Source organism: Mercenaria mercenaria, chromosome 12 (genome assembly GCF_021730395.1).
Source record: "Mercenaria mercenaria strain notata chromosome 12, MADL_Memer_1, whole genome shotgun sequence".
Lineage (NCBI taxonomy): Eukaryota > Metazoa > Mollusca > Bivalvia > Venerida > Veneridae > Mercenaria > Mercenaria mercenaria.
This window is the reverse complement of record NC_069372.1, coordinates 3,535,387-3,559,627: the sequence shown is the minus strand read 5'-3', so window position 1 is coordinate 3,559,627 and position 24,241 is coordinate 3,535,387. Positions and strand designations below refer to the sequence as shown.

General features: G+C 30.2%; 1 long non-coding RNA gene across 1 annotated transcript in view; it reads left to right on the top strand.

The window, feature by feature from the left end:
- The window catches only part of LOC128547184 (uncharacterized), a 30,278-nt gene that overhangs the window by 746 nt on the left and 5,291 nt on the right, over positions 1 to 24,241 (top strand). The window contains exon 2 of the long non-coding RNA XR_008366357.1: positions 6,864 to 7,022. This is a non-coding gene — a long non-coding RNA (uncharacterized LOC128547184). The remainder of the gene's footprint in view (positions 1 to 6,863; positions 7,023 to 24,241) is intronic.

The window sequence follows — 24,241 nt, the reverse complement described above, 5'->3', positions numbered from 1 at the left end:
TGTTGAGTCAAAAACTAGGTCACCAGATTAAAAACAAATCAAATGAAAGCTTGTTAACAATCTAGAGGCCACAGTTATAACTGTATCTTCATGAAATATGGTCGGAATGGTAATCTTGATGAAATTTAGGTCAAGTCAAAATCTGAAATAGTTTGGGTCAAAAACTTAGTCATTAGGTCAAATCAGAGGAAAAGCTAGTTAACATTCTAGAGGCCACATTTATGACCTTATCTTAAAGAAACATTGTCAAAATGTTAATCATGATGATCTTTAGTCCAATTTTAAATCTTGGTTAGGTGGAACTAGGCCACCAGGTTGAATCAAAGGAAGCTTGTTAACACACTAAAGGGCAACTTTATGAACATATCTTAATGAAACTTAGTCAAAGTATTCATCTTGATGATCTTTAGGTCAATTTTAAATCTGGGTTAGATGAGGTCAAAAACTAGGTCACCAGGTCAAATGAAAGGAAAAGCAAGTTAACACTCTAGAAGGCACATTTATGACCATATTTTAATGAAACTTGGCCAGTATATCTATCTTGATGATCTTTAGGTGTAGTTCAAATTTGCCTCAGGTGGGGTCAACAACTAGGTCACCAGGTCAAAAAGTCAAAGGAAAAGCATGTTAACACTCTAGAGGTACAATTTATGACTGTATCTTCATGAAACTTGGTCTAAATGTTAACGTTGATGTCTTTAGGTGAAATATAAAGCTGGGTCAAGTTGGGTTGAAAACTAGGTCACCAGGTCATTAAATCAAAGGAAAAGCTTGTGAACACTCTGGAGGCCACAATTATGACTGTATCTTCATGCAACTTGGTCAGAATGTTACCCTTGATGATCTATAGGTCAAGTTTGAATCTTGGTCATGTGGAATGTGACCTACTGACCTGTTTTTTTTAGATACAGCCTTGAAATTTTGATGAATTGTACAGTTTTGCACACCGACCTTAAAACTGACTTTCAGTGACCATGAATATGACCTACTGGACTACTTTCTTGTTTTTTAAGATACAGCCTTGAAATTTTGACGACATGTACAGTTTAGCACACCGATCTAAAAAAACTGACTTTTAGTGACCATGAATGTGACTTACTGACCTACTTTCTTGTTTTTAAGATACAGCCTTGAAATGTAGATGACATGTACAGGTTTGCAGACTAATCTTAAAACTGACTTTCAGTGACCATAAATGTGACCTACTGACCTACTTTCTTAATATTTTAGCATCAGATTGACATTTGAAACATGTAGCGCCTTGACTCAGGTCAGCGATCCAGGGTTATCATCACCCTCTTGTTTGTTTAACTTTATGTCACACTGACAATTATAGTTCATATGGTAATTTTCCAGCTTTCGATGGATGAGGAATACGCCAGGCTTTATTTCTATCATGGGCTAGCAACAGGATAAAACCCTTATGTAAACCAATTTAATGGCTTCCTCAAATGTAACAATTCCTCACCCGTTTGAGGTTTTAAACCAACACGGGTGAAGGCAAGTGGTTTGAAGTCAGAGACAGTAACCACTCGACTGTAGAGGCATCGCTGTATCGCTTTGACATCAAATGCTACAAAAGAAACCGGAGGCCTTATGCTTGGTTTAAGAACTCTTATCTGGAATAGTTTTCAAAATCTGTCTTCCATTTTGTTGTTAAATATGTCATCAATAACATTACATCCCTGAAGGTTGTAAAGACGAATAATGACAACAGTTTATGTTAACACATAAATGTTTTGATAGACCTACAAGATGAACACTTAACTAAAGAATCGATCCAGCTATAAATACCTCAGCTTCTTCTGAGCTGAAATCTTTATATTTTAACCTAACCACTCTAACCCTTTCCAAATCGTCATAATCATTAACCTAATTTCCTTCTTTCCTGAGTCGTCTATTCGTAAATCTTATCATCACATATTATGTGTGTCTCTCAAACTCGCTCTCTAAACATTTATCCTGGGTATTTATATATTTTTGTCAAGCGCTGCAGCACAGTAACATGTTTACAAGTACCATATAACCGTAGACAACAGATGTAGAAGCAATTACTACTGGATATTTTCGTAATTAAATGGCTAGTACTGAAATAAACTAAATGATTAAGATAAAGCATTCGGCTGTTATTCACTTTGCTAAAGTTGTAATTTGCTGACCATGTAAACAAAGTAGCTTACATTTAAGAGGGTCATTTTGACCCTGGATCGCTCACCTGAGTAATATTAGCCACATCTTTCAAATGGCAAACTGATGCTAAAATATAAAGAAAGTAGGTCAGTAGGTCACATTATGGTCACTGACTGAAAGTCAGTTTTAAGATCTGTGTGCTTAGATGAACATGTCATCCAAATTTCAAGGTTGTATCTTAAAAAACAAGGAAGTAGGTCAGTAGGTGAAGGTCACAGTCAGGTGACCCCTAATAACTTGGGGTCATCAGGTAATTATAATTAAACTGTCTAGAAACTATGATCTAATAATTAGCTCACCTGAGCAAAAAGTGCTCATGGTGAGCTATTGTGATCACGCTGTGTCCGGCGTCCATGCGTGCGTCCGTGCGTGCGCCCGTCCGTCAAGCCGTCCGTCGTCAACATTTGTGTTTAAACGACATCTCCTCAAAAACCAATGCATGGATTTTGATGAAACTTCGCCTTGATGTTCCTTGTGTGGTCCCCTACCAAAGTTATTCAAACGGTTCCACTTGGTTGCACATAGGGGCTGCCAGAGCTAATTTCAAATGACACACCTCCTAAACCGATGGTCCAATTTTGAAATAATTTAAAAGAAATGGTCCTTATGTCATTCTCTACCAAAATTGTTCAAACTATAAACTATTGTCAAAAAACATGGCCGCTGGAGGGCGTGGTCACTTTTCCCTATATGTATATAGTGGAAAATTTAAAAATCTTCTTGTTTAAAACTGCTTGCCCGAATTTAGAATAATTTTACACAAAAGGTCCTTGTGTGACCCTCTACCAACATTGTTCCAATTATTTTGATTCGTCAAAAAACATGGCCGCCAGAGGGGATGGTCACTTTTCCCTATATGTATATAGTGGAAACTTTAAAAATCTTCTTGTGTGAAACTGCTTGCATGATTTTAGAATAATTTTACACAAATGGTCCTTGTGTGACTCTCTACCAAGATAGTTCAAATTATTTTGATTCATCATAAAACGTGGCCGCCAGAGGGCGTGGTCACTTTTCCCTATATGTATATAGTGGAAAATTTAAAAATCTTCTTGTGTGAAACTGCTTGACCGATTTTTAAATAATTTTACACAAATGGTCCTTGTGTGACCCTCTACCAAGATTGTTCAAATTATTTTTGATTCGTCAAAACACATGGCCACCAGAGGGCATGGTCACTTTTCCCTATATGTATATAGTGGAAACTTTAAAAATCTTCTTGTGTGAAACTGCTAGCCCGATTTTAAAATAATTTTACACAAATGTACGGTGCCCCTAAAGTGACATGTTACACGCATTTTTTCCAATTAGGTAATGTGAGACTTTTTTTATTTCGTTTAAACGAAATGATTTCGTTTAAACGAAATGATTTCGTTTAAACGAAATAACTTATTTCGTTTAAACGAAATGATTCGTTTAAACGAAATAATCATTTCGTTTAAACGAAATAACGTATTTCGTTTAAACGAAATGATTTCGTTTAAACGAAATAACTTATTTCGTTTAAACGAAATAACTTATTTCGTTTAAACGAAATCATTTCGTTTAAACGAAATAAAAAAAAGTCTCACATTACCTAATTGGAAAAAGTGTGTAACATGTCACTTTAGGGGCACCGTACAAATAGTCCTTGTGTGACCCTCTACCAAGATTGTTCAAATTATTTTTATTCATCATAAAATATGGCCGCCAGAGGGCGTGGTCACTTTTCCCTATATGTATATAGTGGAAACTTTAAAAATCTTCTTGTGTGAAACTGGTGGCCCGATTTTAGAATAATTTTACACACATGGTCCTTGTGTGATCCTGTACCAAGATTGTACAAATTATTTCGATTTTTCAAAAAAATATGGCCGCCAGAGGGCGTGGTCACTTTTCCCTATATGTATATTGTGGAAACTTTAAAAATCTTCTTGTTTGAAACTGCAAGCCCGATTTTGAAAAAATTTTACACAAATGGTTCTTGTGTGACCCTCTACCAGGATTGTTCAAATTATTTGGATTCGTCAAAAAACATGGCTTCCAGGGGGCGTGGTCACTTTTCTTCTCTGAATCAATAATAACTAGAGCCTTTATATTTGGCGTGTGATATCAGATTTGTAATATCTACCATAATTGTTCAAATTATTGCCCTAGGTTCAAAAGTGGGTGTGAACTGTATATAATTTAGGCTAACATAGAAGAAACCTAACTCTGTACTTATACAAACACACTTGAAGCCTTGTACACAGGTGAGCGCTTTAGGGTCAATGACACTCTTGTTTTTAAGTACTTTTTCCTATATAACTCATATAACAAGTGACCCCAAGGGCGGAGCCTCTTTTCACCCCAGGGGAATAATTTGAATAATCTTGTAAGAGATCCACTAGGCAATGCTACACACCAAATATCAAAAGCCTACGCCTTGCAGTTTCAAGCAAGAAATTTTTTAAATTTTTTTCCTATATATGTCTATGTAAAACTTGAGGTCCCCTTGGGCAGGGCCTCTTTTCACCCCAGGATAATAATTTGAACAATTTTGGTAGAGGACCACAAGGCAATGCAACATACCAAATATCACAAGCCTAGGCCTTGCAGTTTCAGACAAGAAGATTTTTTTAATTCCTATATAAGTCTATGTAAAACCTCTTTTCATCTCGAGTAATAATTTGACAATTTTGGTAGAGGACCACGAGGCAATGCTACATACCAAATATCAAAGGCCTACGTCTTGTGGTTTTAGACAAGAAGATTTTTAAATTTTTCCTATATAAGTCTATGCAAACTTTGGACCCCCGGGGAGGGACCTCTTTTCACCCCAGGGACATAATTTAGATAATTTTCATAGAGGACCATTAGGTGATGTCACATGCCAAATATCAAGGCTCTAGGCCTTGCAGTTTTGGACAGGAAGATTTTAAAAGTTTTTCCTTTCGGTTGCCATGGCAACCAGAGTTCTGCATGGAATTCAGTTCTTTGAATTATTTTGAAAGGGGACCACCAAAGAATCACTCCTGTGAAGTTTGGTGTAATTCTGCTAAGTGGTTTTCAAGAAGAAGATTTTTTAGAATGTGTTGACGACCGATCGACGCACGACTGACGACGCACGACGGACGACGGACATTGAGCGGTCACAAAAGCTTACCATGAGCTTTTGGCTCAGGTGAGCTAAACATTAAGGTCAGTGAAATCAATACGAACTTCGTAATATCTGAGCGTTCATAATATTTAGCAGCGTCATTTAGACCAAACCTTGATGGATAGAATAACAAAATAAATTACCTTGGCCCTCAAATGCCCTTCATTTTCAAATAGAAAACCTTAATAAACAACAGTTTTGGTCATACTGATCATAACTGGATACTAGTCAAGACTGAAATTAAACTACCTCTTCTTGCATTAAGACTTTTAGGGATAACTAGATATATTGTGACTGAACTGTCCGTTTGTCCATCCGTACGTACAAGTTGTCTAGAACCCACTTTAATGACCCCATGTGCCAATACCTACAAATGTTCTATATGTATATACCGGTCCCACAACTGGAAATTTCTGACATGCTCTTGAGTGTCTCCCACCTAACTAAGGGGCCAGTACTGGTTCTTCCAAGGAAAGACGGCTTTGCATGTATCGATGTTTCCCAGACACGGGCAAGTTAAAGAATCAGACTGTCTATTCGCAAAATGTCCCAATTTACTTCTTACTCAAATTGTACAAACCTCGTCGCAAGTCCTTCAAACTGACCTATAAATAAATCTTCACCTTCGTATAGTCTTCACCTTTAACCTTAAAACTTGTTTTACTTTTTGTATATTATATTAAGAAATCTATTAGAGGAACAAAAAGACCCATTAGATAGAGTAAGATCCCATTAGAAATTTATATATTATTGTTTTTTATAATTCTTAGCTCGACTATTTGAAGAAAAATTAGAGCAATCCTACTCACCACGGCGTTGGCGTCATATCTTGGTTAAGTTTTTCGTATCGGTCAATATGTTTACAAAGGCCCCATCTTGGTTTAAGTATTTCGTACCAGTTCATATTTTTGTGTAAACTGACATTTTGGCTGTATTATGGCCCTTTTAGACTTGGAAATAAGTCCATATTTAGAACAATTCCATGTTTTGTCAAAACTATTTGACATGCGGCTTTGAAACTTTGAACATTTGTTTATCATCATAATCTCCATCTGTAGGCAAAATTACATAACTCCTCTGTCAACTGTTTTGGCTGAATTATGACCCTTTTTGGACTTGGAAATCAGTTAAATTTTCCGTACCTGTCCATATTTTGTCTCACCTGTTTGTCATATGGCTTTGAAACTTTGATAACTAATTTATCATCATAGTCTACATTTGCAGGCAAAACTACATAACTAGGACAAGGACTTCGGCTTAGTTATGGCCCTTTTTTACATAGAAATTAGTAAAGTTTCGTATACCATTCCAAATTTTGTATAAACTGTTTATAATTTATTACACAGACAAAATTCAAGAAAAACACTTCTCTGGATTTGGTTGAATCAAACAATTATATTTCATTATATTTCAATTTTCTGCTTTTAACGTAAAACTAAGAAGAAATATTTAGTGTACGTGTGTGCGTGACTGCGTGTTACAAGTTATCTGTGAGTTGAAATTCTGATGTGATATTTATTAACAAAATCTGTATTTTATCATGTTTATATTTTAGACGGACAAAAATGATCATGCCACAATTTGTATTGTGAAACTTAACGACGACTTCACCCAACTAGTAAAAGATCTAGTTGATCTAGAGACAAGCTCGTCAATGGACACATTCAGTGAACATATAGTTGACATTGATGATGCTTTGAAAAAAGACCCAAACGTACGTACAAAAAAAATATATATGTATGAGTATAAAGATGTCTTAGTTGATATAAAGAGGATATTTGTTTGTTTCAGTGAAATATCAATTTTATTTCACACGTGAGCATCAAAAACTGATATTTTCACGAGTGGCGTAGCCACGAGTGAGAATGACTTTTTTGGTCCTCATCCTCACGAGTGAAATAAAATTGATATTTCACTGACACAAACAAATTTTCTGTTTATTTCATGTGTAAAACTCTACTTTTGTTGCGTAATTTATAAAATGTCGAAAACCGCGGGAAAAATTAACAAAAAATATAATACAAATGATGTCATTTTAACGACGTCATCGTCATTATGGTCCCCGGTATTCATAACGCTCTGGATAAAATTTGACTTAAATCGCGACGGAGGACCGGAACTAGTTCGGCAAAAACAGTGAAAAATAAAAATGATAATCTACTGTTTCAAAACTGTGGATTATCACTTTTATTTCACTGAGAAAACTCTATATTTCACTGGAAAACATAAATAAAAAATAATATGATACTTGTTATGATATGAAGTATGCATTGGTTTTAAAGATATCAAATTCATAGAAATTAGCACGTAATCGGTAATAAGTATTGTATCTCTTTTATCTAACATGAACGTTAAAATTCTCTTCAGCAGTAGTTTATTTGTCATAGATGAAACCAGTAGTTCAATCAGTTTCGTCAAGCTTTCATTTTTTTCTCGGCTCTACGAAGTATATGGAGAGCTTTCCTACTCGACCCGGCATCGATCCACATCATCACTCACATTATATGACACAATGTCTGTTACTCTGACACCATTTTTTAGAAAGGTATGCCCTCTTTTCGCTTAATAGTTCAGGTTATTTTCAATGTATTTTCATTTTATCTCTGTTGTCACTTTAAATAGTTGTTCCGCCAAATTTGCCACATGATATGTTACATTGGAAATTACTATTACAGAAATATTCTATGATTAATTCCCTTATCATTCTTGCATACCAGAGGTCTACCATAGTTCCCTCGTTGATCCTCTGGCACATTTCGCCGATATTTTTAATTTGGTTACATTACAGTTAAAAAGATTTAGTCAATCAGCGACATTGTCGCGAAACAATCAAAATCGGCCGTGAAAACCGTGACTGCGTCCTTTCCGATATCAACGCCGAATAACGAGGAATATTATTCTTTCTTGATGCAACATCTCTAAACATATAACAAGAGGAATAAATCTTTGTTAATCCATGTCATACAATATCGTTTCATGCAGTTGTTAGCAAGTACTTTTCTTAAATGTTGTTTCAATTTCAATTTCGGCGTTCCAAATAATGGCGAACATTGATTGGCTGAGACCACTCTAAGTAGAAATTACGATTGCGCATGCTCTACAAATAAACAAAAGAAATAAATCAAAGGTTCGTCTCGGGATTTTTTAGAAACCTCTGATGGATGAGAATGGTCCTTTTTATACTTAGTTAATGTTTTGATTGACTTTACTCACCTCTGTTATTACAACAATAGTTTTACTCAGACTAGTAGTATAGTAAATGGAACATCTGGGCCACTTTTTAAATTTAATTAAAAAAAATAATTTATAAAAATCAACAATTTTCATAAATTATTTTTTTAATTAAATTTAAAAAGTGTACCAGACATTCCATTTACTATACTACTATTAAAACGTATATTTTTTAAAAACAACTTTTTAATTTAAAATTATATTTTTTTTAAAACAACTTTTTAATTTAAAATCAACAAGTATATTTTTTTTAAACAAAATAATTTATAATTGTTTGTTCGTTTGCTCTTTGATTGTTAACTTTTAGTATTTTATACAATAAATCGTACAACGGTACTTTGTCTTGTAACATTTTAATGAAAAATAAACAATAATATCCACAGAGCGCACTTGATTTGTCTTGATATTGAGCGTTGTTATATTTTATATTTTTTATAATTTTATTACCTCTTTTGGTGGAGGAAGTCCAAATGGGTCGAAATATATATTATTTAAATAACAAACCCAATGTGTTCCAGGTCCAACAGAGTCATCTAAATTTATAATTCCACATTCATTTCTATTTCTTATTTTTAATAAATTATTTCTGCTAAATACACCCCTAAAGTTTTTAATTTTTAATTGTTTTACCCATTGTTCTATTTCAAAGTTAGAAATTGGTTTGTTTATAAATTTTATTTTTTTTTTTAATATGAGAATTCGTCTGTAAGGTCATCTCTGAGAATCAATTTGTATACCCCGGCCTTTTCCCTTACCAGTTAACAAAGATCTAATCAAAGGTATTCCTAGACTAGCAGCCAGCATACCCAAAAAGCCGCCATTTTGTCTCTGTTTTTGTGTTAATTTAATCACTCCAGATCCTACTAGTTGCTTTCTTTGATTAGGTGTAAGATATGGTGATATCATATTTCTCTTATCATTAGCTACTGAAATCATACCATTTCCAAGTATTTTACTAACACCAGTACTGGCCAGCCCAGAAAGGGATCCAATGCCCAGAGGAGCTAATATTTTTGGAGCTATTTTTGCTGCCATTGGAAGAATTGTTTTTCCTAACAAACCAGCCAAAGCTCCTAAAAATCCACCATTTTGACCTTGACTGGACATTTGTTTTTTTGAAATTGTAATTTCTAACCCCTTCTTATTTCTAATAGACTTTTCAATTTAATTAATTTGTGTTTTTGTTAAAAGTAAAGGGAAAGTCTACGTAATTGTTCATGTTTTAATCTAAAATTATATGGAGTTTTATTGTTATATGCTTTAGCTAAATTTTTCTTTTGTCCATCTGTAAGACTAACCCTATATTCAATATAATTTGATGACATTATATACTTTATATTTATTTTAATTTTATTTAAACAGTAACAAGTTCATTTCCAATAGCAACTGTTTCTTCATACAATACAATTGCGTAAACACGAATATTAGCTGTTGGTGGAATATTTAACTTAACTGTTAATGTAATATGCTTAGGATCTTCTGTTATTACTTCCTTTTTATATTCCAAGTTAAAATGAACAAATCCAAATAAACTAAAAAAGTTTGATCTATTTAGCAGACTTCCAGTAGTCTTATCATTTTGTTTATAATAATGACTAATTACATCGTCATATATTCTTGATATACTTGTGTATTCTATTTCTGGATAAAAAACACCATTACCAACTTCAAGACGACAGGAGCTCAAAGTGCAATTATTATTTGCTACATTAATTTTAAATGTATCTAATAAATGTGGATTATGTTCTTGTGAATCACTTTTATCAGGTCGTTGTAAATAAACAAATACATGTTGTGGTTTTGTTACACCAGCCGTTATTCTAAAGGGTATATTAGTTTGTTGTGTATCAGTTGATTGTGTTATCATTTCCCGAAGGTATGACCATCTTGCTTTTGTAAATCTTTCAACAATTAAATTAAGTCCAAATTCATTAAAAACCAAACGTGGAACCCACAAAATTAATTTAGTTACAATTACTCTACCAGCATCAGCAGCATTAGCTCTAAAAATTAATTCATCATCATTTGTCAGCTGTAATATTATTTGAATTTGACTTGGAGGTAAAATATTAGTTTCTAAACCCTGAAAAAATGAATAATTATTTAGTGGAATTTTAGCATTTACCTCATTACCACCCTGGATTAATCCCTTCCTAATAGCAAAACCTTTATTATATCCAGCTTGGTCATCCCTACTTTCAGCAACAGCAGAAGTATCTAAAGAGATAAATTCATTTGTTCCAGTTGAGTCTGCATAATCATTAGATAATTCAATTAATTTTTTTACATTTATTACTTTGTATAAATTATCACAATCATATACAATTTTCCCATTTTGTTTAACCGTTAACTGATAAATTAATGAAGCTGCATTATTAATTAAAGCAATTTGATCTCCACCAGCATAATTAGCACCATCAGCAAGCTTATTTACTTTAAAACTTACTTCAAAATAACCATTAAACCAATCAAAATATGAATTTCTATCATTAATTGTAAATTGATATCCGTTTTTTTTTGTTGCTTAACATTATTTCCCAAGACAGATACTAAAGCTGTATCTAATTGAATAGGAGTTAGTTCATATCTCTCACAATATTGTTTTGTTCTAAACATGTATATATTATATATTATTTTATTTTTTACAAATTAATCTGTTAATACGTTTTTGTCGAGCTGAATTCCCCGATCCTGACAATATTCTATTTATTCTCGTATGAATATCCACCTCATTATTTTTACTGTTATTCTTTTCTTGTAATTCCTTAGCAATTAAATTGCCAACTGCCGGAGCAGGTTTCTTTTTAAATTTTTCAACAATTTTATTAGTATCTCCAGTGAAGCTTCCAATAAGCTTTGCTGCAGCTAAATTTCCAACTTCTGTTCCAACTTTTTTTGTTCCACTTTCAAGTGCTGCTTTTCCTGCTGTTTCCAAAGCTTTTTTTCCAGCACTTGAAAGCAATTTCGTTAAAGTGTCAAAGATACCTGTTCCGCGTATAATTTCTTCTCCTGTAAGAGCATTAACATAAACAAATATTCCTTTATTTTTATCATAAACTTTTTTACTCATTATATAAAAATAAAATTTAATTAAATGTCTTTTAAAATTAATGTAAAACTTGTTTCAACCCCATTAAAATTAATTATTCTACCAAATATGTCTGTAATATATATTCTTATTGAATTTATCATAGTTTTATTAACTTCAGAATATCCAATTATCCGAGGTTTTTTTGGAAATGGATAACCTCTTGTAAGATCTGCAGTACTTAAAGCATAGATAATATCACTGAAATTACCATCAACAAGTGAATTATCAATAAGATCACAATGAATGTAAATTATATCCACAGAGTTTGTTATATTGGGCGTTGTAGTTCCCCATTCAGTATTTCTCAATGCTTTTTTCTCAAATCCAAGCAGTGTATGAAAATTAGACATTCTTAAATCTAACATAAAATTATCTTTAATTGAAATTAGGATTTTAAAACTACTTAAATCAAATTCCAAACTTATTGGAGCAATGTCTGATTTATCAAATTCATAATCATCATTACTTATTAATGTTTCCCTTATGTAATTATTAATATCAGTGTAACTGTAAGAACCATTTGTAAATATAATATCTTTCCAATCCTTACCATTATTATAACGAATTCTTTTATTGTCATATTCATCACTAATATTATGCCAAGAATAGGTCATAGTGTTAATACTACCCAAACCGACAACATAAGTTTTATTTTTATCTAAAATTAAAGAACGACCAAATCTGATTGTAAAATCACTCGGAGTATTTTTATTATTGTTTTTAACTGTTTCAGAACTTAACACAATTTTTTGTTCCATTTATATAATTATTAAACATATTTTTTTAATAAATTCAAGAAAAATATTTTTTATATAACATTTCATGTTGTTCTGGTAAGAGTGAATTCATTTTTAATAGTTCGTCAATTATTCTAATACCTTCATTTTTTAGTTCTTCATTATTATTTCCAGCATCAATCGAACCACAAATTAACTCAAAGTCATTAACCAATTCTTCTGGATTACACGGACAAACGTCATAACCCTGTCCTGTAATTACTTTTTTAAATTTCATAGATCTTTTATTGATAGGTAATCCTGATTTTTCTGTTAATTCTTTAAATATTTTTCTAGAATGAATTGAATGTTTTTTATTATTGTTATATCTTTTATTAATTAAATTAATTAAATCATTATCTACCTTAGTGTTAATTACTTCTTTTCCAGTTATTCTATCCTTAGCAATTAATTTGTTCTGACTATAAAGTTTATTTAAGTTAATAATTAAATTACCATATTGTCCATTTGGTAAAACTTTATATGGGTTATGATATCTTATTCCTTTTCCCGTATATTTTCCTGATTTTAGAATATAATCAATCGTTTTTCTATATTTGTTTAAATTATCCGACTTAGCTTTAATTGCTTCCTTTTGCTTTAGATCAAGATCTGTGGGATTTTTCATTCTTGATATTCCACCAGATTCATAACCCAATTTTTTTTATATCTATTGATGCCTTTTCTATGATATTTTCTAATATTTTTGTTTTTTCATCAGATTTTCCAAATCCGCTGTGGAAAAAGTTAAACACATCTTGTGGTGTGTTATATTCATCACCTAAAAGTTTTAAATCAATGCCTTTGTTAAAAGTAGTTGATATATCTTTTGGTCTTGCTCCCAGGTCTATTGGTCTTATTTTTAATTCTTTTTCTTTAGGTATGAATTTAAGAGATCCGTCTGACTTATATATTGGTGGCATAAAGTCTTTTTCTAATTTTTCAATCTCTTCTTTTGGTAATTTACTATATTTTTCTGCTGTCATTCTAATTTCTGCTGGTGGCGGCCGTGCAATCATTCTCGCAGGCATTCCCATCTTTTCTCTTCCATAATCTTCTAATCTCTTAAGTTCATCTTGAGGAACCCATCCAGCAGATTCATCTTCCCAATCTATCGATGAAGTAGGTTCACCTTCCCAATCTAATGATGTGGAAGTTGATTTTAAAGCTTGTTCTCTTTCAACTTCTCCAGAAGGTTCTTCCCCTACTTTCCTGTATTTTTTATATTCCTTCGCCAGTTCTTCAGGAGACCATGTAATTGGCGGTGGTTCTTGGAATAGCTGTGGTAAACCCTGATATGTTTCTATATCTTTTATTTCATCACCTAATAACGCTAATTGCTCTTTAATTCCAGGTAATGCTTTTAACTGACTTGATAATTGTTCTTTTTGACTTTCTATTCCTTCAGTAATTGGCTTATAAATTTCAGTGTACATATCCCGATTTCTAGCTTTTCTAATTTTTTCTCTCATTATTTCTTCTCTAAGAGCCCTCTTCTTCTGCCCGACTAAGTTTTTTCTTATTCTTATTTCATTAAGTTTTGATTGCATTTATATATAATAATGTAAGATAATGTAATAACACAAAATAGATACTGTAATAACACAAAATAGATAATGTAATAATACAAAATAATAATGACAAATAATATAATGGAAATTCCAAATTATGATACAAACAAGCATAATAACTTTAAACAACATTATCCCTTTATGCCAGATTCATGTTTTAGAATGTTAATATGTGGATCTTCTGGGTCTGGTAAAACACACACATTAATACATATGATTAGAAAACCACTAACGAAATTGCAGGAAAACTTGAAATAGATCCTGATGAAATACTCGAATATTCAGCTGATTCTGACCAAATTGAACCCTGTGAGAATCTTGAATCAGAAAAACAAAAAGTAGTAATATTTGATGATTTTGTATGTGAAGATAAAAAGGTTCAAAATGAAATAACAAAATACTTTATTCAAGGACGTCACAAAAACTGTTGTGTTATTTATTTAAGTCAGTCTTACTATAAAACACCAAAAGATATCCGTATTAACTGTTCACATTATATTTTATTTGAAAGTCCAGGTAAACGAGAAAATGATATGATTTGTAATGAACAAAATATTAACCCTAAATCACTCGCTAATGCAACAAATCAAAAATATGATATCGATAAACCGAGGAAGTTTTTAAGAAAAAACTTTACTGGTAATATATAGATGGGAATTTTTAATGATGTAAAAGAAAGAAGTAAACCTGACAGTATAAGTAAAGTTAAATTTGATATTGATTTAAGTGATTATGCTACTAAAAAACAATTCAAAAAACTTAAAAAGGAATCAGAATCATATCTTCACAGAAATAAGGAACTTGATAACACAATGAACAGAGCATTAGATATGGGAGGTAATGAAATAATCAATCTAGGAGATCCAGATAAACCCAACGATGCAGTTTCAAGACGATTTGTGTTTAAAAAAGTTCAAAGTGTAATAGATGACTATGATCTCGAAGACATCAAATCTATAAAACAAACACTAGAAACAGAAGTAAAGAATATTGAAGAATTAACAAAAGATTTTAAAAAGAATTCGTTATTAATAGTTGAATTACAAGATAAAATTGAAAAAGAAATGAAAGCTATGGTTGATTCTATTAAAGAACTTGAAGAGAAATCTGATTTGACAGATGACAACATAAAAAAAGTATTTAGAGCCAATTTTGAAAAGTTATACAATCAAGTTCAAGAATTAAAAGATAGTATGATTAAACATGAAGAACTAAAAGACAAGATTATTGAAGCTGAGAAAAAGTTACAAAATATGTATCAGTTAGAAATCAGAACAGAAATAAATAAACTAAATACTGACTTTACAAAAAATCACCAAGATTTACTCGATACATTTTTAGATAAATTTGCAGAATATAAATCTGAACTGGAAAAGGCAGCTCCACAAAGAGGTGATGATCATGACACAGCATTAGATAACCTTAAAGAAGAGCTTAATTCTAAAATAGATGAGTTTAAAAAACAAATTCGAAATTGGATTAGTATTGTTGACAACCGTCATAATTTAAAGTATGCAGACTTAAGTAATATTACAAAAAAAAATACAAGAAGATATTAATGCTAAAGCTGAAGAACATAAAAATGAACTGGACCTTGTAGTTGAAAAATCAGTTAAACAAGGAGAAGCAATTACTGCTAATACTGAAGCAATTAACACAATTAATGATCGTCTAGAAAATTTAAAGAAACAACTCCGGATCTTGATTAGTACTGTTGACACACGTCATAATTTAAAGTACGCAGACTTAAGTAAACTTACAGGTTTATTACAAGAAGATATCAACGAATTTAATGATAAAATTAAAAAAATAATAAATGATCTGGACTCTGTAGTTGAAATATCAACTAAACAAGGAGAATCAATTACTACTAATGCCCAAGTAATTTCTACTAATACCCAAGAAATTACAAAAGTAAAAAATGTTTTCTTTAAACAAGAAACACAATTAACTAGAACAAAGAATACTCTTGACAATTTGTCTGCTTCTGAAGTTGCTACAACAAAACGAGTTGATGATTTAGCTGAAGTAATTCTCAAACATGAAAATAAATTTACAGAATATAAATCTGAACTGGAAAAAGTAAAACGTGAAGTGTTTCTTTTTGAATATAACAGTGGTTATAATGATGAAGAACTATCAGGTTCTTTTACATCACGTTCATATATAAAAATGAAAAAGTATTTTGATCGCCACGGTGTCTGGATATATTCATTATATGAAAATTTAATTAGAAGTGGTCAGGGATATTTTGATGCATTTAATTTGAAATCTGGAAATATCGTAGATTATATAGATTTTATAAACATAAATCAAGAATATAATTTAGCTGTACCGGATGTGTTATTAAAAAATGTGTTTTCAGTCAAAAAGGCTGGAATTTATATAATAGATATTAGGTTTTATTTAACGTCGTTTGATCAGATGGAAAAATGTCAAATATCACATTTTCTTTTTAGGTGGTGGCAAGATGGTATTACAGGTAAATTTTCCGGTGGGAGTGTAAATATAACACCTGAAATAGTTAGAAATAATCCCATCCAAAAAATTTTATGTAGATATCAAAAAAAAATTAAAATTTATTTAACAGAAAGCACAATGTTTGACATTCATCCTTATGACGATTCATCATCTACAGAAGTATCATTTATTCTTATGACGGAGAGTCATGTCAAATTCTACATATTGGAGGAATATGTAAATTATAAAGAAAGTAAACTTTTGAATTAATTACTGTATTTTTATTTAACCGGAATAATTAATATAATGGGAATATTCAATAATATAAATGAAAAAGTAAGTAAAATAGAAAGACAAATAATAAGAAAACCTCCATTGTTCTTAACATGTTATACCGAAGATACTGATAGTGGATTATTTCAATGGAAAACTGTAAATGCTAGTCCTGGTTTAGTTCAAAATGGTAATAATGTAACAATTAATTTTAATTGTATTTTAATTATTCTTGTTGATGCAATTAAATTAGATAAAGGAGAAGCTAAATTACAACTAAAAAACAAAGAAAATGTAATTCTTCAAAGTTACGATACAAACACAAAGAGAAAAAATGAATCTATTTCTATTAATTATGCTAATAAATTTAACATGAATGATGTTATTTATATTACTGGTTTAAATGTTAAAAATATTCAATTAACAATTTATGGTTCTATTATTTAAGTAGAAACTTATGTTTCTCCTAAAACAATTATAAAGAATCACATCATAAAGATGCTTAAAAAATATCAAAAAGATGCTTAAAAAGATGCTTAAAAATATTAAAAATCACATCAAAAAAAGATGCTTAAAAAATATCAAAAAGATGTTTAAAAATACTAAAAATCACATCAAAAAAGATGTTTAAAAATACCAAAAATCACATCAAAAAAGATGCTTAAAAAATACATCAAAAAAGATGTTTAAATTTTTTTTTATTTTTTGAGTATCAATTCATAATATATTTTTTGAGTATTAATTCATAATATATTTTTTTATTTAAATGCTTCGGTATTAATACCATCATTTAAAATATATCTTTTATCATCATAACATGACAGCGATGTTTTATTTATAACAAAACTAGAAATGTTATGATTTTTTGATTTTATAAATTTAAATTTATGCATACTTTGTGTTATGTTAAACAAAGTATCTTTATAATTTTTATGATTTAGTGTTTTTTTTAACAACACTCTTTTTTATTCCTTTACATTTTTTTATATTTTTATCATCCTCTAATAAGTATGAATACATTTTACTTCTTAAACCAACAAACTCAGTTATTGGTATACCAGCAGCTTCATCTTTAAATTTTCCAATGACTTTTTTATTGTCATCAAAATAGAATTTTGAATTACTTTGATAATCACTATTATCAAATAATTCTTTATCTTTATAAAAGTCTTTATACGCATCTTTGGTTTTTATTTCATAGCAAAGAGAATCAGTGTCAGTTATTAGTTAGTTATTTTTTCAGGAGCTACAGGGTAATCATTATGGGTCTTCCATAATTTTTCCGGATAGTCAAGATCACACTCAACTATAAAATTGGTTTTACCCTTTGCTATTAATTTCTTAAATTGTTTTTCAGATGTCCATTTAAAATTACCAGATGGTAAAGACTGGCTCATTGCCCAACTATATAAATTATTCGCATCTAAATAAGTTATATATTTATTTTCTTCTTTTTTATTATAATTTTTCATATATTTATTATTTGCCTTACTATAGCGGTTAGCTATATAGCTAATACCACCTCTAAGGCCTTTTTCTATAAATAACTGCATATCAATATCAGTTATTAAATCTAATTTTATTTTAGTCATTTTTAACATAGCATCCCAGGCTAACCCAGGACTGCTAAAGTAATGACAGGGGTCTAACTTATAATACCCCATACAAATTTTTCTGAAATTTTCAAAGACGTCTGTCAGAAGCAGAACGTCTGTTTTCAGGTAAAGATCATGGTATTCTCCAAGATTTTTAATTTTAAATTTTTTCCAAATATTTTTGGCATGCTCATATTCTTCATCAGAAATATTATTTTCATTTAATGAAGAATAAAATGCCTTTTTGGAAGGTAATTTTGAATTATTAAATTTTTCAAAGGAATCCATATAGTCATATGGATAAACACCTTTTGTTTTTAATAATTCTATTTTATTTTTATTAAATTCTTGTGATAAATATTTAAACTCAGTAATATTTTTTACTAAGTTATCTAGTGACTGTGACATAAATTGAAATGAATCAATAAATATCAAGTCACTTATCATGAACGCCATATATTTTTCCATATTATTAGGAATGACGTTTATATTTTTTTTAAATTTACCAATTTGTTGCATAATAAAATGAGAGTCATAACCTCTCAAATTATGGAATACAACTGGTATTTTCTTTGTTAAAATAAAATTAATATTGCACTCTGAATGAGCGCTTCCTCTAAATTTGCCAGTTATATGGCAATGGTCTCTTACTTTGATTGAATCTTCTGTATATTCTTTTTCACATATATAACAGGAAGTTTGTTTTTTAAATTCTTTTTCGTCTTTTATAGACATTCTTAATTCTTTGTTAAAATTTTTTCATAATATTTCTTTACAATGCTTTTCTTCTTCAAGCATTTTTTCTATAAATTTATAAACCGCGTTGGGTCCTCTATATATCGGAGTTGGTTTGGTATATTTGTCGTCATAACAACAGACGACTTTATACCCATAACCACAATCTGTATGTTTCTGATATTCCTCAGTAAATGAGGAGTCAGAAGTAGGTTGTGCTGAAGACACCTTTTCTGTTAATGCTTCAAAATCAGCATATATTACAAAAGGCGCTGCCAGCTGTTCTTGAAAATTTTTAAATTCTACTTTGCTACCAACAGGAGGCATCTTAATAGCCTGTGTCCCATTGATAGATAAACAATTTTCTTTATGCCTATTCAGTATTTCTTCTTTTGTGAAATGCTGAAGGCAACTTTTGCAGAAATGTTTTATACGCCGATTTTTTGTAATATTATTCATTAGTCTGTTAAAATTCTTTATCCAGACATAATGATTAACTGGTAACTTACAATCATCATTTGGGCTTTCAGAAATTAATAATAAATCACAGTGGTCTTGAAAACCACTCTTTGATATATATAATGGATATACTCCATTAATTTCATTATAACCAAATACGTTAAATGAAATTTCATTTTGAATTTCAATTTTAGGTATTTCGTTTAATGTCACTGGAAACTTTATTCCAGTATAATCGACATTATTAATATATTTTTTGTAATTTGAATCTCTTTCAGAATGTTTTTAACAGGAAATTTATGTGCCAAATGGCACCACCTAAAACATTCATTATCTTTATTTTTTATATTTATTAATCCTTTCTTTGGATTTTGTAGTGATTTTGGTAACTCTAGATAACTTGAAGCTGCTAAAGGCTCATATTTATATCTGTTTATATAATGAGCATTGACTGACTCTATTCTCCAGCCGCTTCCTTCAGATATCCAGTTACCAATTCTATTTATTATTTCATCAAAGGCTTGACGTAAAGTTTCTTTTATTTCGTTTATACTAATAACTTCTAAAGCCTTTGATTGGAAATAAGCTGATTTATATATTTCTTCATTTTTATTCATTTTTACAAAGGTTATTTTTAAAATAACATTTAATTTTATACCTTTTAATTTTTTAATCTCATTTTTAAGTATTTCATAAGAATCATTTATAGTTAATATAATTGATTCTTTGGATCTTGTCTATATGTAATTTTAATTTCAAATTTCTTATAATACTGTTTTTTTTGATCTCTCGATTTCCATCTATATATTATATTTAGAAAAAAAATCTTAGGACCAAACGCACCCTCGGTAAAAACTTATATATATTTCAATTTATATTTTTCTCCATCGTTTTTTGATCTTCCAAATTTTGCCCTACCTCTACCTTCACAACAATTTGATATCGTTCTAGTATGAATATTAAGATCTTTAGCTGTTTGATAAATAGTTTTATATATTTTTTCCTCGTTTGTACTACAATTTATTGCAATAACTTTTTTAGGATTGTTTCGATAATTATTTGGTCTGGGACAATCACATAACCTTTCGGTATTTTCTTCTTCGGTTAATAGACAACCACATTTCCATTCAAATAATTTATTTTTTTCTGATAGATAAGGATCAATAACATTTTGTAATTTATCAATGACATGATTTTTATATTCATCGCTAACTATTTGATTAAGTTTTGATTTAATGATATTTCTTCTTTTAAGAACTTTTTTATATGAATCTTTATCTGGATCATTATTTCTCCTAAAGCACTAGATAATTTTGGCATAATCATTCTATCTATCTTTCTATGAACCATTTAAATAATACTTATAGAAACAAAATCTTTACACAAAAAACACACATTGAAAACATATTATTCCTCTTTGCCTTTATATCCGTTAAGTTTAAATTCTTTCATATATCTTTCAAAGGGCATTAAATAATTTTTTTCTTTCTGCATTTCTAATAGTATTGAAAAAATATCTTGAATAACTTTTTTCTCTTCTTCTTTTCTAGGATCTTTAGTGTTATGAACAGCTAAAGCCGCAATCCGTGCTTTTGTTATTAGTTGTTTTATTTTGTGGTGATGTGTTTTTAAAATAAATTTCTTGTCGTCAAGTTTTAGTCTATTAGTAAATATGGTAATTACTGGTGGAACAACACCAACAACTGCTATAAATATAGGAATAGCTGGAACAAGTGTTAATGCAGCCGAACAACCGAAGATACCTGCTGTAATCTGTAATCCTGTACTTACTCTCCCACAAAATTTATAACTTTTACTGTAAGCAGCAGCTAGTTTAGTTAAGTGAATAATTAATTGATCTATTGTTTCTATTCCAGCGGCAGCGCGGGGGCTACCTAGTCCCTCATTATTAGAAATTAGATATTCATGACTCATTTATATAATATATTTTTTCAATTTAAATTTCTTCCAATTCACTAAATTGAACCCAACTATTAAATTTTTCATTGTAGCCTTTCCATTTTACTTAAGCTTGTTTTTTCTTGTAGTCTCGTCTGATAACTTTTTCTATTCTAAAAACCTCTTGTGTAGTAGGTAAAAGTTCTTGTTCATAAAATGAACCTTGAATTATTTCATCATTTAAATCTTTAATAGTGTATGTTCTGGGATTTGTATTATTAATTCCATAAATTATAAATATTTCCTCTGTCCAGTTTGGTGTATATCCTTTTTCAAAATGTCTTTTAAGTTTGCTTAAACGAACTCGATCACCAATTTTAAATTTTGCTTTGCTCTTCGGTATCTTTAAACGACCATATAAATTAAAGTAAACAGTACCTTTATTTAAGTTTTTACTAGCTTCGGTTGGTGTCATTTTTATACTAGAATGTTTTGTTTTGTTATATTTATCAACCATTTCCTGTAAATTATCTAAATAAGTATAAGTATTATTTGCTGTAAAGTATTTCCACATTATTCTTTTTAAACTTCTATTAAATCTTTCGATTACTACAGCCTTTCCTTCATTAAATGTATGGTACATATTAATCTTATTTTTATTCAAAAATGATTCAAACTTTTTATTATAAAATTGTTTTCCTTCATCTACCCATAAATTTACTGGTAATCGTCCTTCTAAAATTATTTTTTCAAATGCTTCAGTAACAGATTATCCGGTTTTATTCTTTAATGGAATAACCCAAGCATATTTACTGAATATATCAATAACGGTTAACAAGTACTTTACTCCTTTATTGTATTTTGAAAAAGCTTGCATATCAACTAAATCGGCAGACCAAGTATCATCAATATCATTGACAATCACTCTTCGTTTCCTAAATTTTCTTTTAATTGGTTTGTGTAATTCTTCTGCTAATTCATCACTCTAATTTATTTCGGGGGCAGAGTATACCCCCTTTTCCCGTTTTTTGACTTATGTCCGAGACCAAGTTTGTATTTCGTTTTAATTATAGGTTTTACAACTAAATGTTTTGCAATCTTTTCTCCAAATGTTTTTGATTTAGTGTTATTTAGGTTGGAAAGCATTTGTTTGTCACATATACCCTTTTTTACACCGCTGTCATAACAAAAGTCGTGGGTGTTACATACTGCATCCAGTTCGTTGACAGGAGGTCCATTATCTAAAGAATTTCCTGGTCCACAATAGTCATATCCTGGAAGTGTTAACCCTTTTTTAGGTAATAAAGGTAACACTGCTTTATGGATGTCTAAATTACCTGCTGTCATAGTAGTTTTAACAAACTTTGATTTCATTCTTCCACAGGACGCACAAGTAGCTTTTATCATTTTTCTCCCGTTTTTTGTTATAACATAATGGGGGTTTATATTATCAGTAAATCTTCTTTCTTCCAAACAATATATTTTATTTTGTAAACTCATCTATATTATATGTATTTTAATTTAAATCAAGTGCGCTCTGTGGTTACTATTGTTTATTTTTCATTACAATGTTACAAGACAAAGTACCGTTGTACGATTTATTGTATAAAATACTAAAAGTTAACAATCAAAGAGCAAACGAACAAACAATTATAAATTATTTTGTTTAAAAAAAATATACTTGTTGATTTTAAATTAAAAAGTTGTTTTAAAAAAAAATATAATTTTAAATTAAAAAGTTGTTTTAAAAAAATATACGTTTTAATAGTAGTATAGTAAATGGAATGTCTGGTACACTTTTTAAATTTAATTAAAAAAAAAATAATTTATGAAAATTGTTGATTTTTATAAAAAAAATTTTTTAATTAAATTTAAAAAGCGGCCCAGATGTTCCATTTACTATACTACTCAGACTTAATCTATTTCCAATATAATCATGCTTAAGTGACACTTCTAGTTTCCACAAATGTGCACTGTTTCACTATCCAGAATCAAAATGAGACTAACGCGCTGTTTCTTGCGACAGCTCTTGTCTCCTACCCAGTTAAAAGAAAACACAAGTAAGATCCCTTTAACACCCTACCACAAAAGTCGAGATAGCCGTATACAGTAAGAGTTAATATAGAACAGTTTTACAAACTGTTGTTTGGAGAAGACCCAATCTTAAGCCTAATTGAACCATAGGTTAAGCTATTAGTATACGCAGAAGGTCCGTCGTTCTTCATTAAACATCTATCAGAAATTGCAATACAGATTTAAAGTCGATCCACATTTAAGGACTGGAATGCAGAAGTTTGACGAGAAAGTATGAAATTACAGATCAAGCTCTCTATTTTCAGAATATGAATATATTTTTTCGATGTTACGAGTATACGTTCACGGTTAAACGCAACCTGATGGTTACCGATTTAAGCGTAAAATGCTCGTTATTGGTCATTATTTCACTAATACAACGGTGATTTCATTTTTTTCCATTGCTCTTTGAATTGTCTGTTCCAATGTACCACTTGATAGATATTTTCCAAATTAGCTTGTAGCATCCTCGTATGGAACTGTATCCAGTTATTTGCCACCTGGGCTGAATTAGAAAATTATTTAACAACTTCATAAGGCACTTTTCAGTTTGAGTATATTTTCTTAAACTGACATATTTTATATTGTAATTCTCAATTGGTTCTGCACAATTGAAATGTCAGATTTTAAAATACAATAGCATTATCTTGGTTGGAATCATTTTTGTTTAAAGTACTTTACGGTCTCAAGAAATAATATAGAATATAGAATATGAAATGCCTCTCATAAAATTCTTAGTGCTGTGTTTTTCTGCTCCGTGTTTAACGACT